Below are 8,100 nucleotides of genomic sequence, written 5' to 3'. Positions count from 1 at the left end.
ATCCAAAATAGTTTATTCAAGTTTATGAATATGTACCGATGGTTCACAACTAATAACGTGTTGAATATCTACAAAAATGGTGATGAAAATAAGTTTTTTTGCATTGTATATATCTCTCCTTTTGTATCACATTTCATAATTAAATAAATAAGTGTGGGTGTTTAGGTAAATATAACATTTTTTTCTTATAATGCCTCTAATTATGGTAAAATCACAACCTGCCATGAGAAAGTCTTTACAACAAGGAATTGCCATTTTAGAATATACAACAATGAAAACAAAAGGAAACCTCTTATCCCATATCTTCATTATAGTCTCACATCAACGGATATATCAATAGTATTGCTCTTGAGAGCAATAACACGCTTTACAAACAAAATTTCAGAAAAGAAAACACGCTACTTTTTTGAAAAGAAGGATAGCCCCCGGCCTCTGCATCAGAGTGATCCATGCAACCTATTAATTGAATTAAAGTACGGAAACAAGAACTTAGGTCCAGTACTGGCTTACAAATAGTGCCCAGAAATAAAAAACAAAATAAAAAGAGGATATAACTAATTCAAGTAGAAAATAAATATGAAATGGAAAGATACCACGGCCACCTCCCCAAGAGCTTAGAACAAGCTAGGGGAGTGCCTTATACCACTCGTTCAATCTTTTGTAGGTGGTGGTGATGGGGCTGAGATTATGACTATGAGATAAATACATGAACTTAGGAAGATGCACAACTAAACTACACATGGATTTATGATGTATCTACAACAAAATCTTGTATCACAGTTTGTACTGCAACTGGAATTCTCACTGAGTGTGCACTTCCATTTGACTTCCATGTCAAGCTCCCAAAGGCGTACCCTCCTTGCACTCTCTGCCTTGCGGTGAAAGCCACCACGAACGTTATACTTCTGCTAGTACCTCTTGTGAAATTAATCACAGATGGTTCCACGGACACTGCTACGCCAGCTGGAGCCTCAACCTCCACTCGGTAGGTTGCTTCCAATGGCCCGACGTTCATGACAGTGCGTCGGACCGTGACATAGTCCTTGAGGTTCGGCACGGCAATTGAAGGGAGGTTGAGGTTGCGCTGGTTTAACTCGCAGTCATCTACCCATGATCCATGTTGGGTGCAGTTGACGAACTTGACATAGTCTCTTGCATCCACGTCATAGACCAATCCGGGGTCAGCAGCCCTGTCCGGGTCAATGTTGCCACCACCAAAGTCGAAGGGGTCGGCAAGCTTCCTTGGGGTACCCTCTGCTTGGATCGGCATACCAAAAAGATCAACGAACGACGCTGCAGCAATGACTCGTATCACCAGAAAACAATGATCAACTTAGCCATGTACTACATGCAATGTGTCTAATTTTTTGACCTAATTAATATTGTCCGTCTGTGAGTGCCCATATACCGGTAGTGACGATAGCAGACTTGAGCATGGCAGGCGACCAGTCTGGGTGAACTGACTTAAGCAGGCCGGTGACCGCAGAGACATGAGGACATGCCATAGACGTTCCAGACATTAACTGGTAGGAGCCTCTCATGGCCGCCAGGATGATGACTCCGGGTGCAGATATATCAGGCTGCAGTTCAAGCATGCATTAAAGATGCAAGTCCTAACTAGTGCTGAAACAATCAGGGAGGCCAGATAGCTAAGGGTGTCACAAGGATGAACTACAGTCTATTTGACACAACTAAAGATGAAATACCTTGAGTGTGCCCGGGAACAAGGGGCTCGGGCCTCTCGACAAGAATGAGGCGACTCTCGGCGCCGACACCCCATCTCCAACAACAGTCACGGCAGGCGAGACCTTCACCACCGGTTTCCTAGCATGACAGAAGCCATCAGGGGTGAAGAAAATCTTTGAGAAAAAACATAATAAATAATCAAATGACGGTGTTCTTCTTCATCCTTTATGTACAGGCCAATGTACGTACCCTGTGATGCCCCAGTATGATAGGATTCTCTGCGCGATCTCGAAATCCACGAGCACACAAGGCATGATACCGTCGCACTCGTCCAGAGTGTCGAGTTCATTGTTGGCATGCTGCGCGAAGATTAATCCCTTGGCACCGGCATCCATCGTGTGGTAAATGGCTGTAAGGAGTCGTGCACCAGGCGGCGCCTCCGCCCTCCGGTGCGTAGCACATCACAAATTTACTAGTGACGTTCCTCGATGCCAGTGATGCCTCGCTGCAGCTACATACACACACAAGAGTTTTAAAGTGAGAGGGGATATTTACTCAATCAAATGTTTCAAGTGACTTCTCTCGATCTATCTATACTTATTTACTTAGTTACGCACCTTCGCACATAAACAAGGTCCTCAAAGTTGTTGCTGACCACAGATGCATTGTAGTAAAGAGATTGCCCCTGAATGTGTTCGAAATTAAAGTAAGAATTCTTTGCGTGGTAATTAAGAAAAAATTAAGAGTATAGGTTAAAGGATAGAATTAGATTATTAATCTACTATCAGCACGTACTACTAGATTTTCCTTGTTTCCGAGAGATATTAGAGTCGGGAAAGCACGGTCAATTGCGCTAGCGGCCACCGTAGTGACCCATGGAACGGCATTCGACACCGTTTGTGGCACAGGACCATCATTCCCACCGGAGACCACGACGGAGATCCCTCGCAGCACAGCATGCAACGTCCCTGGGATCTCATGGCCGGCCAGTCCCAACGAGATGGACAGGATGTCCACGCCATCGTGTATGGTGTCATCGATAGCCGCGAGGATCGCCATGTCAGGGCAGCCCTTGTCCCCCCAGCACACCTTGTAGATACCTAGACACGCGCGTGGCGCTCCGCCGCGTGCTGTGCCTGTGGCTAGGTTACCCCCGTAGCTCACACCACTCACCTGGCTACCCGCGATTATCGATGCTACGTGTGTTCCGTGGCCGTTTGAGTCCCTAGGCGACATGATATCTCTCTTAAGCACCGCTGCCCTGATGCCTTGGCCATACCACCGTGCCCCGATTATCTTTCGATTGCATTTTGTGTTGTCGAACGACTGGCCAGTCTGGCATGTGCCTCTCCACCGTTCCGGTAAAGGTCCATATTCGTTGTCTTCAAAGCTTGGTGATTCAGGCCATATGCCTGTTTCAACAAAAGTACACATGGATTAGCCAGTATATTTATGATGCAAATATAAGCTAGGTGGTGTTAGACTTAATCTTGATTCCATGTATCTGCATATTTAGTTTGCTTTCGTTGTGCATGTAGGATAGGTTAGAGAGTAGCTAGTCCGGTGAAGCTTCAGCGGAGGCACGCGGAGAAGATGAGATGTCAGGCTGCCGTGCGATGCGGCGAGCACGAGGAGATGTCGATATTGCTATGCGATAAGGCAACGCCGTGTGATGCGGCAAGATGCGACCGTGGCTGGAGCGTGACGGGCTGCTCATTCAGGTTGAGCCAAGTGATTTGGCCAAGTCGGAATTAGTTAGAGTATGTGAGGCTGTAGCTGCATGTGTGTGTGGTGCTAGCCGAGTCAAGAGTCAGTGCATGCGTGAGTTTGTTAGTGATTGACATGGGCGTGCATGTAGCTAGTCAGTTGGCGAATGGGTTAGTGCGTGGAGGGTGCTGTTAGTGGCCGGAAATGGTGCCTGGTAGTGGCGTGAGTCCAGCACCTGATGTATATATACATGTTGCATACTGAGTAATGAAGTGAGGCCGAGAGGGCTGAGCAGAGAAACCATGTAGCCATTGTGGTTCACCAAAGGAGTGTCTCTGGCAAAGCCGTTCCTCTTCCTTGGTATATGCGTGCGTGTGTGTGTGTTCATGAGAGAGTTCTTGAGAGAAAACACAAGAGAATTGTGTGAGAGGGAGAAGAGAGTTGTGAGAGGCAACTCGAGGTAGAAGAAGGAGCGGCGCTGCAAGGAGAGATGGCGCCAACAATTGGCATCAGAGCCTTGTTGATCCGTGGCGGCGACGACGGTGCCGGCGGCTATGGTGGCCGCCGTGGTGCTGGGCGGAGGCAACGGGTGCGACGGTGGTGACGCGGTGGACTCCATGTGAGATGGAGGACGTCGGTGCGAGGTGATGGCTGGCAGCGGTGCGGTACCGCTGATGGCCGGTTTCGGTGCGATGCCGCGAGGTGATGATGGCGTGGTGATCGGCGTTGCGAAGGCGCCGTCCACGTCAAGAGGTGGCTGCTGCGTGCGGCAGGACGATGTGGTGATGGGCGCTGTGACGGCGTCGACCACGACAAGATGGTGCATGGTGGCGTCCGGCGCTGCGACGGCGTCGACCACGACAAGATGGTGCACGGTGGTGTCCGGCGCTGCGACGGCGTCGTCCACGACAAGGAGGTCTTCGCCGGTGTGATGCCGCGCGAACAGGTGGTTGCGGTGTGATGCCGCTAGGAGGAGATGGCAGTGCGATGCTGCCACGACGACGGTGCGATGCCGACAAGACGATGATGAGATGCCGCTGAGAAGATCGATGTACGGCGTGCGAGGCCATCATGAGGATAGATGTGAAGCTAGCTGACGGTGGTGTTTTGGGTGGTGTGACGCCATCCCCAAGGTGAGCTGCTGCGACGACGGCGGCGAGATGTACGTGACCAGTGGTGTGATGCCGCTGAAGAACATGCAAGTGGAGATCGATGGTGCAGCATGGTGAAGCTGCAGCGTGAGGCAAGGTGGTGTGGTCTTGGCGCTGCAAAGTCTTGGCAAGTGGTTGTGGGTGATCTGCGTTGATGATAGGAGAATCAAGATTAGGGGGTGAATGTTAGACTTAATCTTGATTCCATGTATCTGCATATTTAGTTTGCTTTCGTTGTGCATGTAGGATAGGTTAGAGAGTAGCTAGTCCGGTGAAGCTTCAGCGGAGGCACGCGGAGAAGATGAGATGTCAGGCTGCCGTGCGACGCGGCGAGCACGAGGAGATGTCGATATTGCTATGCGATAAGGCAACGCCGTGTGATGCGGCAAGATGCGACCGTGGCTGGAGCGTGACGGGCTGCTCATTCAGGTTGAGCCAAGTGATTTGGCCAAGTCAGAATTAGTTAGAGTATGTGAGGCTGTAGCTGCATGTGTGCGTGGTGCTAGCCGAGTCAAGAGTCACTGCATGCGTGAGTTTGTTAGTGATTGACATGGGCGTGCATGTAGCTAGTCAGTTGGCGAATGGGTTAGTGCGTGGAGGGTGCTGTTAGTGGCCGGAAATGGTGCCTGGTAGTGGCGTGAGTCCAGCACCTGATGTATATATACATGTTGCATACTGAGTAATGAAGTGAGGCCGAGAGGGCTGAGCAGAGAAACCATGTAGCCATTGTGGTTCACCAATGGAGTGTCTCTGGCAAAGCCGTTCCTCTTCCTTGGTATATGCGTGCGTGTGTGTGTGTTCATGAGAGAGTTCTTGAGAGAAAACACAAGAGAATTGTGTGAGAGGGAGAAGAGAGTTGTGAGAGGCAACTCGAGGTAGAAGAAGGAGCGGCGCTGCAAGGAGAGATGGCGCCAACAGGTGGTATTAAGGATGAGATCGCAAACCTGTATCAATTACCCCAATGATGACATCCTCACCGTACTTTGCTCTTCTAAGGAGGCTCGGTTGTTGTTGGTGGTTGTTTTTATAGTCAAGGCCAAGGAAGTCCCAGCTGCGAGTCGTGTGTACTTGGTGATAAGTGTTAGGATTCACATTGATGACTTGGGGGAATTCTGTATTTGGAACAATCTTAGTTAGGTTGGACCCATCATTAAAGATAACGTGCCGCGTGATGCCGTCTTAGTCTCTTAGATTAACAGATTATTACCTGCAAGTGTCTCGGCTTGAGACTCTGTGAGCATTGCTGCAAACCCAGAGAATCCGTGCTTGTAACTGTAAACTATCGACTTCAAGGCTTCAGCCTTGCTGTTTCAAAGTAAACAAAATATGAGCAAGTACATTAGTTTCGTGGTACTTATTAGGATGCAAACCTCAACAACTATCTCATACCTCCCCAAAACCGAGGTTAGTAGGTCATGGTGTGATGCGGTGACCACGGAGGGATCATCATGTTTCTCCCCCAGATACACAATGTAGACCTGATGTATCTTTGATATGCAAAAGGGTGTCCAGGAACAATATCAGAGCAAGCCGGGTTGATATAAGTAGTATGAAGGAAAAGACCAAATTAAAGTCCTGCAAACTAAAAGAGGAAGTGTCGATCTTACTGCTTCGCTGGATGCATTAGCCAAAGGAGGTGACACTACCGTCACTAGAAGCAGAGCACAGGAGAAAACTGTTCTCAAATGCATTTCTGATTTCAACAAGACTACAATGGCTGTGTCCTAATGTTCTCTCATTGGCGTGTATATATACTAGCAAGTCAGAACAGTTAAGAGGAACTTGCTTGTGTATTGCTAGTGCATCTAGCCGGACTCCTCAAATCGCCCAAGCAGTTAGTACCTAGTCAGAAAAACGTGATCCAGCCACCCCTCAAACCGGCCCTATATGTCCGGGGTTGACCGGCACCCCTCAAACCTAGCCTAAATCTGATCATAAAAATACGGCATAAACTATGCATATGAATGTATTTTTTTGGTTTAATGACTCATATCTTGTTGTTCTTATGCCAATTTTTAAATAGTTATTCAATATGAGTGTAACTATTTGTACACATGGAGACTTGGAACGTTTTCCATATATAGAACTTCGGAGATTTTTCTATACACTAACTCAAACTTTAAAAAGTTTAGCTTAAGACAATTCTAGAACTTCAATTATTTTGGAATGGAAGGAGTAGCTAGCTTCGTGGTGTGCATGAGCCAGCCGCTCCCAGTGGCTAGCTAGCAGCTAGCTAGCTACCTAGACCCACCACCAAGCACAGTTGTCCAGTCGACCGCTGCAGCTGCACATGCCATGAGGAGCGAGCAAAGGTCTTTAGCTTCCTTATGATGCCCGCCGCTTCAGCTGCGCCACTACCCGGGAGGATCACCGACACGGCAAGAGCTACGTCTGTACCTTCGGCGTCCTCATGAGTGAATTCGCTTTGGACATGCGGACTTTGGGCGTCTTCTAGCAGACTGCTTCAGCTGCTGCACATGCAATAAGCAGCGAGCACAGGTCTGTGGCTTCATTAAGATGCTGGTCGCTGGGAAATGAATCTTGCGTAGCTGAAACAAAGCTGGAAAATGTATATGTTGTTGTGAACCTCGGGATCGGGCTTCCGTGTGTATGCAACTATGCATGCGCTTCTCTCTCTCTCTCTCTTTTCGGGTGTATGCATGCTAGCTTTTTTCTCTGTGTATGCGTGCTAGCTGGATGCATGGAGTTGCAATTTGGAACTAGTGGCATCATGTCATCATAGTGGCCCTGCACTGCTAGATTCTCTTGCCGTTGGCAGTGGTGAATCATTGGTCGTGGCACCGACAAATGGAGGATGGTTTTTTTTAGAAAGAAGGATTAAGCAGAGCCAGGTCTCGAATTAAGGAAGCCATAAACTGGCCAGAAATTACATCGGCCAATACCAATGAAATAAAAACAAGGAAACTGAAAACGCCACATAGAAGGTGTTGCCAAAGCAGCTTACAAGCACCACAGCAACAATCACACAAAGATAAACTGTAGAAAGGCTAGCTCGATGTTGATGGAATCCTTCGACGCGAATGAAGCACCAATACAAATGACAGCGAGCAAACTTCAAGAGGATACAGGATACACTGCCAGCAACGATGGACACACCCTCATCTATTTCAAAAGGTAGACACCATTGACAAAACCAACCTTCTGCAATTCCGAAGGCCCCCCCTACCCCTTGCCCTTGATCGAAGGACGCTGAACCATCAGAAGTTGGGGCAGCTCACCATAGAGCAAAGATAGGTAGTGATTCTAGAGCACCTTGGGAGATTCTGAGCCAAAGCAACCCACTGTGTGTAAAGATCACCTAGAGAACAGCCTCATTGTAGCCCACTAGTCCATACACAAAGAAAACAAGTTCTTGTAGGACGAGGGCCGAAGAAACATATAACAAAGGAGATAAAATGACCGATGATATCAGATCAGAGCCAAAGAATTCGGTGCCATGTCACTGACAGGCCAGAGGAACCCTATCCCCTCCCCGCCATGGCAATGGCACCGATCCACCGGCAAGCAAAACACACAGGATCGGTCTATGGACAGG

The 8,100-nt window shown here is 48.4% G+C and overlaps 1 pseudogene; it reads right to left on the bottom strand.

Moving 5' to 3' along the window:
• Nucleotides 1-601: 601 nt before the first annotated feature.
• Nucleotides 602-6,235, bottom strand: LOC119311616 (annotated as a pseudogene).
• Between the last annotated feature and the right edge of the window lie 1,865 nt (nt 6,236-8,100).

Source organism: Triticum dicoccoides, chromosome 5B (genome assembly GCF_002162155.2).
Source record: "Triticum dicoccoides isolate Atlit2015 ecotype Zavitan chromosome 5B, WEW_v2.0, whole genome shotgun sequence".
In the NCBI taxonomy this organism is placed as follows: Eukaryota; Viridiplantae; Streptophyta; class Magnoliopsida; order Poales; family Poaceae; genus Triticum; species Triticum dicoccoides.
This window is presented reverse-complemented; position numbering and strand designations above follow the sequence as displayed.